The following is an 11,363-nucleotide window of genomic DNA, read 5'->3' as shown; positions in this document are numbered from 1 at the left end:
GTTCTCAGTTCTAATCACTTTTTTAAACTCCACAAACACAATCTCTGCACCGTGATCAATTATTTAGCAGAAAATGATGCATCGCGTTAGCAACTAGATGGCATTTAATATGCCCCCAGAATCCTAATAACGCACCATCACCGTGGACCTAATGCAAAGTTTCCCTTGCCCATGTTTTTGAAGTCTTCCCAGAGTGGAGAAGAGCCAAGATCTATATGCTTTCGGGTGATGTCGGACTTAGGAAGCCCCTGGAATGTAATCAGCGTGGCCGCTGCCGTGCTGTGTCCTTGCAACTTATTTGTTTTCTTTCTGCCTTGCAAATTACTCCCTTTGCAAGGTTGTTTGTTTAGTGTCAGGAGGTTATTAAACAAACTTAAAGCTTGGGCCCTTAGTCAAATCAGGCAAGAGTGGGGCTGGGGAGGGGTGATTCAATATTTAAGAGGCTGCTCCTTCTGCCACACTGCCCACAAAGTGAGGCAACCTGCAGCTTGAAGGCCAGAGCCTGAGAACACAATTGACTGTGATCAGAAAGGCCTGACTGTCTCATATTTCAAGAGCTGAGCCCTGGGACGCTGCCTGACAAAGATGTAGAGGTGATCAAGGAGGAACACCACCACGATCTCTGCATCTGATCCCTTGGCTCCTGCTGTCCCCTGTCTTACTCTCCTGGTCAAGTGCAGGGACCTCTTGGAAGCATTGGTTAGGGCATCTGCCCTAAAGACCCTCAGCATCCCTGGGACTCAGACTCCAGAACAAACTCCAGCTATCTCCATTCGATCCAATTTTGTTACCATTTCCTGTGCATTTGCTGTGCGCCAGCCTCTCCATTCATAGTTCACAATGCTGCCTACCAAGTGTTGAGCCCCTCCTGTGAGACTGTTGCTATACCAAGCATTTCGTATACGATATGTCTAATCATATACAAAATGCTTGGCATAGCCTTGAAGTACCGAGCCCTTCAAGGCTCATGGTACCACGTCCATTTTCAAGAATAAAACTCAGAGGCTCGGGGAGATTCAGATGCCTGCCCGTGTCTCTCAGCTTGTATGTGGCAGAGGCATATTTCAAGCCAGGGTGTGTTTGGCTCACACCAGGTCGACAGTATTTGGACTCAAAGAAGTCCCCAGAAACGAGGAGGGTGTCATGGGCAGAGGAGGGAGCTGTGGATAATGCAAATTTCACAGATGAGGAAGCTGAGACCTACAGACACCGCATTGCCCAGGGTCAGGCGACTAACCTTGATCTGTGTCCTGACTGTGGTGAGAACAGTGGTCATACAAATCTACACACGTACTAAAATTCACAGCACTGCACCCCAAAGAAAGTCCACTTTACTGTATGATCATGTAAAAATATAATCGGTTTTTTAAAAAGCAATGTCTGGCATGAGAAACATTTTAAGTAAAACACTAAACTAGGTCTCAGAAAATATTCTCATTTACCTTTCTAGAAAATTTTACATGTATAAGTTTCCACAATGTTTACATGCATAAAACGTTTACACGTATGTGTTACATGTTACATAGATCATTTGTAATATGTAGAGAAAAAGCTGAGGAAATAAAAGGCATATTTATTAACTGTGGTTACCTCTGGGGCTAGGAATGGGCTGGGAGGGGTACAAAAGGGTGTTCGTCTTTCATTCTTTATACATCCGTACTTGAATTTTTTCATACTGACCCAGGTGTTACTCTCATTTTAAAAAAGAAAAAAAAAAAAAAAGAACAAGTGAGCACTCTAATTCATTGCTTAATGTCTTTCAAATGAATGCTCCAGAGCTAGGACAGTGTTTGTCAATACCAGGGTGACTGCTGAGGTACTTGGAGAAGGGACTTCATGGATTGAGAAGAACGGGAATGAGGCTCATGGGCAGTCAGGGATCCTAAGAGTCCCACTGTGCCAGTACCAAGACAAAGGGCAAATCAATACTTAAATCTGCAAGACTGTTCACTGGGCAACATGAGAGTCTACAGGAGGCCCCTGGCACCATTGGTGCCCACGAGGAGGACCTGAGACTCTATTTGAGAGGACAAGGTGAACGTATAAAGAATGAGTGACAGGAGACTGAATAGCAGGAATAGCACGTGCTCTGCCGTTGGCTGATCAGCACTGGTTATGCCCACTGACACAGGTGCTTCTGTGTCATTTCACCTGCTCTAACACTCCCACGAGGTGGCTGATACTCGTTCCGTTTTATACACAGGAAGTGGAGATTCTCTAAGGTTTAGTATCCTGCCCAGAGCCACACAGTCATGCAGTAGTGGGATGTGCATTCAAACTAGCTCTGTCTGAGGCCAAACTCATTCTCTTTACAGTGATTATTCTGGTCCACTCAGTGGCTCTTATCAAGCATCTTGTCCATGACACAGCCTGGAAGACTAGAGCTGTCCCTGCTCAGTGGATGGAACATAGCTGTGAATGGGATAATTAAAAGAAAAAGAACAAAGTCCCATATCTTCCCCCAAAGACCAGTTAATCATTGGTTAACATGTATGGAAAATAGAGATACCCACTTCAAAAACATAATTTAAGAAAAAGCATTCTGTAAAATCCATACAGCACAGTCACACTGAATATTAGTGATCTGGGGAGACACAGATCTTTGAAGATAATTTAGAGACATCTAATTCCCCTCTATGTGAGGAGTTTGGGCTCAGAGAAGGCAATTGTTTTGTCTAAGTTGCACAGCAAGCAAGTTCCAGACCTGGCACTGGAGCCCAGCCTCTGGATCACTCAGAGCTCACTGCGCAACATGAGACCACCTGGAAGCAGTCAGGGGGCTGCTGCCTCCGAGGCCTAAATCTTTCTCTTCAGCCAAATTCAAATCCCCTAATTGCCTAATATCATCATCTCAGTTTCTGACATTTGCTTAATCAGCCTCTTAGATGCCCAGCCAAGGCTTCTGATCTCAGAGAGGGCTCCCAGAAAAGATGACACATTGCATTAGTGTAAACTTCTTCAAATGCTGTCTCAGGAAAAATATATATATATATGCTGGTGTTGTGCTATTTACATACTGGCATGAACCCCAGGATCACTGGGACACATTTCCATTCCCTTTGGTCCCCTCACAGCCTGTTCCTTAGCTGGCATGAGATGCTCATCTCTGGGACACGGATGGGCCTTGTTGTCTCAGCCGGGTGTCTGTGGATCACAGGAAAGGCTCCATGTGGCTGCCCTGTGCACCGGAAGGCAGCCAGGCTGAGCAGACAGAAGCCCGAGTGGGGAGGGTGTTTCCTGGGCTGGTTGGCTGGAGGGGCTGCAGGCTACCTCAGATCCCGGCTAGAGCAGAGTTCAAGATGCAAGGCATCCTGGGTCCCACACTCTGTGTCTGTGTCCTCTTCCTCCAGGACCAAATCACAGACATTGATTCCAGGGCCTGAGAGAGGGCAAGGAAACTGAGTGGTACCTAGTGAGTCCCAGCTGAAGGGTGGATTATCCTGGAGAGTGGCCTCCCACGAATGCTTCCGAAGCTTTGTTGAGCTTGTTTTGTTCTTGACCCTTGGTTTCCTTCTTATTCGATAGCCAGCTCCATTTTGTTCTATCAGGTTGCATGGGAACTAGCCAGTAGCGTGACCATTAGCAGCATCTTCAGCAGTGGCACAGTTGTTCAGGTACTGCCTTGGAAATGGCAGGACTCACCTGGGCTCCGGTCCTGTCCCTGGCACTCATGCTTGTGCATGCCTGATCACTGCACATCCGTGCTCAGCCTCCTCCCAGCGCTGTGGGGAGGAGCGTGCTTTGGAAGTGGAAACTTGTGGCACTGTGAAAAATCACTGATTGGCTTAGTCCATTCTGGCTGCCACGATAAAATGCCACAGACTGGGTGGCTTACACCAGACATTTTCCCACAGCTCTGGAGGCTGGAAAGTCCAAACTGAAGTGCCGGTTCTGGCGAGGGGTCCTTTTCCTGTTGTGCAGATGACAGTCTTCTCACTGTGTCCTCACATGGCAGAGAGAATGTGAGAGACTAGTGACTCTTAACTAGTATGACACACTTGTCTCTTTCCATAGTGGTGCTAATCCTGTAGGATCATGGCCCCACCATTCTGACCTCATTGAAACTTAATTATCCCTTTATAACCCTTATCTCCAAATACAGTCACATTGGGGGAATTATAAACTTACAACTTTGGGGAGGAACATGATTCAATCCATAGCATTAATGAAAGAACCTGGGTTCTTCTCTGACACCTCAGTTTCCAGGAGGAAGAGGAGGATCAATGTCTTCCTCTGGAGATGGCCAGTGGCCTCCTGCATTCTCCTGTTGTTCTTTTCTGCAACTTTGTGGGGCTGGGTAGGGCTGTTGGTTCTCTGGCGAGAATTTGCTGAAAAGCAGTTGCCTCATGGCCAAAGGCCACCCACAGTGATCAAGACTGGCGACCAGTTTCCTTCTCCCCATCACTCTCCCTCCCACCGTAGACTCTGGGAAGGTCTGAGTGGAAGCAGCCAGAGTCCCTCCCAGAAAACTGTTTCCTGGGTCAGGGTCTCTCTGTGACCAAGGATTATGGAGCCCAGACCACAGCCCTCATTCCTGCTCCTCAGCCCCAGGGGTGCTGCTCACCCCCATTCATCCCTGAGCAGCTGATCCATGGCTAGAGACCACCCGCCCTCCCCATCCCTTCCCCCCAGCCTCACAGAGTTAGTGGCAGCATCAAGGCCTTCTGACAGCCAGCCTGAGGCCCTTTCCCTTGCCCCTCCCATCTCCTGTCCCTTGCTCAAAGCAGTTTCTCCGTGATCCTGGATAAAATGATCAGCATCTTCCATGCCCCCAGGAGTAAGTTACCTACAGCCAGCTCTACTCCCTAAGCCAGTCACACTCGCTGGCTGTCTTGAGGGTGACAGACACAGCCCCACCAGGGATTTCATGACAGGAGCACCCAGGGCCTGCTCCTGGATCCATCATCAGACCCTGAGGCCTCAAACTTTGCCTTTCTGTGGGGTAGGAGAAAGAAAAGCATGGGCTTGAACTTCAGTTGTGCCTTTATTCACTTCAGGCCTTTGGACAGATCACAACCTTGCTGTGCCTTGGTTTGTTCACATGTAAGAAGGAGATCATTTAGCGCACTGAAGGATGGAATACATGTGAGCTCTTTTCTCCATCTCCTGTAGGTAGCCCTCAAGCCCTACCACGGCTCCGGTACACAGCAGGTACATAGGACTGGACACTGAATGACCAAGCTGGGCTGGGACGGGGCTGCAGGAGCCCAGCAGGCTGGCTGATGAGCATTTGGCAGGCTGCAGGTGGGTGCTTCTTGGGAACGCCCTCTGGCCCGCTCCTTCTCCAGGACACTTCCTATCCCCGGCACAGACGGTGAAAGCCTCACTCCTTCCCGGCCAGCTGGGTGGTGCCTGTGCCCTCCTCTTTGGTGACTCATCAGTTTGGGGCCTGCTGGGGTCAGCTCTGTCCCTGCCCACGGCCCTTTAGGTTATCCAAATAGGAGACCGGGGGGCCTTCGCCCTTCTCCGTCAAGGCCTGCCTCACATCCCAGGCCCTCCTCCCTCTCGGATTCCTCACCTCCATCCCCCACCCTTCCCCTCTTTACCCATCATGAGACAACCTCCACTTCTAGCTCTGTGTCACCTCAAGTGAGATGAATTAAATACAGAAGATACCCCAGGTGATTCTTAAATACAGAAGGCACCCCAGGGCTGTAAAGTTCAGCATCACAGAGCCCAGGGACCCCATCCCAAAGACCCCAGGAAAGCCAGTATGGGTAGAGGGGGGGTAATGTTGGGGAGGGTGGTAAGGCATCCTGGGCTGGTGGGGGAGGGGCTGGTGCCCTAGAGATGGTACTATGGGATACACCTCTGCAGGGCAGCAGATGGGGGCCCCCAGAGGAAAGGAAGGGGCAGGGCCAAGGTGGCACCTGGTGATGTGAGCCAGACAGGTTGGGGCAGTGGGAAACTAGAGCAGCAGCAAAGAAAGTGGGAGCTACTGCTGACATTGGAGTGAGTGAAAACTGGGAGCCTGGCAGAGAGCGATGGCCGAGGGGATGGAGGGAACAAGATAGGTGTAACGGCATTTCCGAGAAGGGCCATGGGACCCAGGACACTGAAGACTCAGAGCTGTGGGGCCCAGCACTGGGGGGCTCATGGGGGACCAGAAGCAGGGGCTGGTTTGGAGGGAGGAAGAAGCAGGTCGTGCCGGTGCCCTTTCCTCCTTCAAAGCAGTGTCATTCCCAAGGTGTCCGAATGTTCTCCGGTAAACACGTAGGACTTTTATGAGCCAGAAAAACAATTACAAAAGTTATTTCTGATAAAGAAAAATAAAAAGGAACATTCCCCTCCCCCTATTTGCTTACAGATATTAGCTTCAGAAAGTCTGATACTTTAAAAAAATCTCCGTGGAATTATGGAAGAAACAGGCAAAATGAAAAATGTGTTCTATCCAGCTTGTAACTAAAATGTCAGCACTCTGGAGGAGGGGACAAGCAGAGTTGGGAGAGCCAGGCCTTCCTCTTCCTGCCGCACAGGGGGACCCCCAGCAGGGCAGGACAGACCTCAGGCTTCCACACCTGCTGCACTGCCCTGGATGGATGGAAGCCAGCTAGCCACGATTTATGGAGCGTCAGTCACAAGTCCCAGCTGTGGTCAAGTGGGTGTGAGCATCTCCTCCTTGGGTGAGAGCTGCTCAGGTCAGCCAAAGTGGCCAGAGAGGGCAGATGGAAGGCTGCCATGACCCACACAGGCCTCAGTCTTTTTCAACACTGGGGAGCTCTGGCCTCCAGAAGGCGGGAGACACAGACTGAGTGAATGCAGTGTGATCAGCGCTGAGGTTGAAGGGCTATGGGAGCAAGAATGGAATCCAGCCCTGTGGCTTGCAAGGAAGGCTTCCTGAAGGACAAGTAGAAGGTGAGAGAGGGAAGAGGGTAAGGCTTTCCAAGCAGGAGTAGCTGGCCTGGGACAAAAGCACTGAGGAACTGTGGTGTGGCATGAAAGTCAGGAAAATTGAAATGTCACTGGTCTGGCCTGACTGTCACATGGGAGTGTTGGGGGTTGGGAAAAAGAAGGATGGAAGGGCCCCAGTGTAGTGGCTCATGCCTATAATCCCAGCACTTTTGGAGGCTGAGGTTGGAGGATCACTTGAGCCCAGGAGTTGAAGGCCCGCCTGGGCAACATAGTGAAACTCTGTCTCTACACGAAATGCAAAATTAGCCAGGTATTGTGGCATGTGCCTGTAGTCCCAGCTACTTGCAGACTAAGGCTGAAGGATCTATTGAACCCGGGAGTTCAAGGCTGCAGGGAGTCGTAATCGCGCCACTGCACTCCAGCACCTAGATGACAAAACAAGACCCTGTCTCAAAAAATTTTTAATTAAAAAAAGGATGGAAGGGTCCATAGGGGCAGGTCCCAAGGACCTATGTGCCAACTACATGACTTAGACCTTTACCTTGGAGGTAATAACAGGGAGTTCTTAATGAATCTTAAAGGATAGTGAGGGGCGGGAGTCATACAACTAGTTTTGCACTACCCAGAGGCCATGGGCCGCAATCCTGAGCCATTTTCTTAGCCACAGTGTCAGGAACTACCAGGATTTACTGGATGGTTGAGATGAGTTGTGTGTATATGCTAATTTCCTATTGCTGTGCTCACAGACATGGTGGCTTAAAGAAATGGAAACTCATTCTAATAATTCTGGTGGCTGAAAGTCTGAACTGAGTTTTATGGGGCTAAAACCCAGGTGTGGGCGGGGCTGGTTTCTTCACTAGGCTCCACAGGAGCCTCTGCTCCTTGCTAAATGCCCGGCTTCTAGCTGTCTCATACTAATCTCTGCCTCCCTGGTCACATGGCTTTCTCTTCTGTGTCAAATCTCCCTCTGCCTCCTTCTTACAAGGATTCTAGTGATGGTATTGTACCCACCTGGATCACCCAGGATAATCTCATCTCAGATTCTTAACTGAGTCACACCTGCAGTCACATCTTTTTTCCTATTAAGTGACATTTACAGGCTCTGGTTTTCCAGGAATAAGAACATGGACATCTTCGGGAGCATTATTCACCCACTAGAGTGTGTCATTTATTAGGCACCCACTGAGTGCCAGGCTGCGGGCTGTGGATTCTGCAGTGGGCAGGTGAACAAGCAAGCATGGTGCCCGTCATCATGGAGTCTTGGAGCTGATGCAGGGCTCTGGGTCTGCCATGTGTGAGGAGGGCAGGGCACGATCATGATAGTGCTGTTCACCTGGGCATCTGGGTGGCATCGTGTACACTGGAGAGGAGGAGCAGGTTATGAGTGTGAGTTAGGAACTGGAAGCAGGAGAATATTCGATGTACTTAGAAACCTGAGGCCATTGGCACTGGCCAATCAGAAGAGACTCAGAGCAGGAGCAGGGACTTCAAGGACCCGGGATTGTGCCCGTGGTTAACCCTTTAGCTGCTGCAGCACAAGGAGGTCTAGGGGTCCTGGGGGAGAAGACAAGGCAGCTTTGGGGTGACTTAAGGCAGTGGCTATTCATTAATCAATATGGAAGTATTTAAATAAAATACATAAATATCTTAACCAAACAGTACAGCCAGCTGGCTGTCATCCCTGGGTGAGGGGGATTCCGGCTTTCATTTTGAGCTTGTTGACATTGGAAAGGCAGTTGAACTCGTGAATGGAGCTGGGCAGAGGACTGGGAACAGAGGTTTCTAGTATGAGGGTGGGTGCAGTGTGTGGTGGAGAGGCTGGCATCCCCCTCCATACTCGCCATCCCAATACCTGGAAGATTGCGTGATTGAAACCGGCTCTTCTTCTTAGGCATTGATGGAGTGTGAACAATTCCATCGCTTTCCTTTTTTTCCCTTTAACTTTCTCCTAAGCATTTCTGTATTTTTCTTAAAAGCCTTTTTATTAGAGATAGAATGTACCCGTCATGTAACTGCATTGACTGGAGCCAGCTCTCAGGACTGCAAACCTGCCTGTGCCTGGGCTGGCTCATTTGCCCCTCCACTGTGACTCCGGGGCCAGAAGGGGGCCTCAAGCCCAAGGTCCTCACTACACTGGAAGTGTGGGGGAGGATTTCAGCATCACTCATTCCAACAGAGAACTAGAGCTCTCCGTAGAGATAACAATACAGGAAAAAGAAAGAAATGGAAATTTCAGACAATTTGACTTCCTTTCAAAGGAGTGACAGAAAGAAGCTTCCTCATCTAAACCAAACGGGGAAGTTCCCACCCACTTTGTTGCTGGATAAACTGAGACCTAGAACTGTACACATGAACAGATTCTACAGTGTTTGGAATGAAGGTTGATCTTCTGTTCTCTTAGGTGCAATCTGTGTATCCGCTCTGCGTTTGTTGAGGCCGTGCATTCGTGCTAAAGCATATCTAAGCCTACCACATGTGAGTCAAGCTGTCATAGCCAAATTCTCCATATATTTCCCTTCCTTTACTTCCAGCTACTGTTGCATTGAAATCACTCCAGAGTGCTCACAATCTGTGAGTAAACCCCTTATGTACTATACGTTGATCCAACCTTTGTCACATTGGCACGTGGGGAGGGCCAACTAGTCTGCGTCTCCAGCACATGGGAAACCAGTTCCTTGTGCATACAACTCCTGTGATATCCCAGAACAGCGTCATACCACCAGGGGTACTCCATATGCATTCCCTCCACAAGCACTTACGACGTGTCTCCTCTACAAGTAGACAGGAAATAAAATGCTAAATGTAGATGTAAACTCCCTGCCCTCCAGGAACTTCTGCTCTAGTAGGAAGATGGACTTTAAGCAAATGAAGAAATAGCAGTGTGGGAGTAATGGCTGTAAAGAAAACTGAAGCCAGTGAAGGGGATGGAGCAATGGGATGTGCTATGAGAGATAAGGAGGTGAGGGCAGACTTCTTTGAGGTACTGTGTCAGTGGAGATCCGCACAAAGGAAGTGGGGAGCCGTGGTAGTACTTGGGGAAAGAATATTCCAGAGAGAGCAGCAGCAAGAGCAGGCCCTGAGCAGGAGAGCGCTTGCTTAGTTGTGAAATGTCAGGAAGGCCAGTGCACCTGAAACAGCAGAAAGAAGAGGTCATAGAGATCGGCAGTGCTGGACAGCAGAGATAATGCCATGAATGAATTAATGAATGAGTGGGCCTCAAGACAATGGAACTGAGTTCGGGCCTTGCTAGCTACATGATCTTGAGCAAGTCACTCTAACTCTCTGTCTCCCATTCTGCATGTATAAAATGAGAATCGTCAGAGGTACTCAACTCATTGAAATGAGAATTATGCCCCAAAAGAGTTTAGACTGGAAATCAAGACTTGATCTGGAGTCCCAATTCTGCCATTTTCTAGCTTGAGCAGGTCACTTCACCTCTCTGAGCCTCCATAAAATGGGAATTATGGAGCCCACCCTGCCAATCTCAGAGGGCTGCAGTCTGGATAAAATTACCTGGCCCCTGTGGGAAAGGCTTGTAACCTGCATATGTCATAGATACAGGGGGCCTGTTGAATACCTGTGGGTGAGTGAGGCCTGAAATTTCCACCCATTGGGCCCAGGTAGGAAGCTCCCATTCCCCTTCAGCTCTTTTTGGGGCAGCTGCTCCTCTCCAGTTCTTCCCATTCATGTTCTTTGGTTCCTATTTGTTTCTTAGCCCCTGTGTCCTGCAGCACTCACAGAGAATCCTACTTGCCCTGTAGGAGACGTGGTGCTCATTCCTTAGCGGGAAGGGAACCATCCTTCCCTCCTCCACAGATGCTCCACACCATGCCCTGCTTCCAACCCATCAGTGGTTCCCCATCGCTTCAGATGAACATCTCAGCTCTCTCACAGGTCACACAAGACCACATGGCCCTACTGGACTTTCTGATCTCTTTCTTGCTAGCCTTTGGCTATAAAAATAAACAATGTTAACTTCTCTGCAGTGTACCCAGTCTCATGCCTCCACACCTTTGAATATACCAATTCTTTTGCCTGAAGTGCCCTGTCCAGTGCCCCTAACTGCTACTCAATTACCTGGAGAACTCCTATTTATCCTGCAAAACCCAGTGTGGATTTCATTTTTGGGGAGAAGCCTTCCTAGATTGTGTGTTCTCTTTTTCACAATGATGTTGGCCCTTTCTTCTGCTGTGCTTCCGTAGATTTTACACGTGCTAATCCCTTTGTCTTCACACCATGATGCCCCTCAGTGTGACTGTCCCTCTACCAGACCATGTGTGAGCTCCTTAAAGGCAGCATCTAAATCGCCTCTGCTTCCCCAGAACTTACTGCAGGGCTTGGCATGCTGTAGATGGCCATGAACCCTCTATTAAGAGGAAATAAAAGACATATTGGAGGAGACAGACTTTCTGCCCCCAAATTCAAAGTGATTTAGAGCCATCTTCCTAAACCGGACAGGAGTGTATGGGGACTCTTCTCCAATCTGCTGATTTTGAAGTGAGGGGACTCCC

Source organism: Saimiri boliviensis, chromosome 5 (assembly GCF_048565385.1).
Source record: "Saimiri boliviensis isolate mSaiBol1 chromosome 5, mSaiBol1.pri, whole genome shotgun sequence".
NCBI classification, from domain to species: Eukaryota; Metazoa; Chordata; class Mammalia; order Primates; family Cebidae; genus Saimiri; species Saimiri boliviensis.
Note: the sequence above shows the minus strand (reverse complement) of the source record.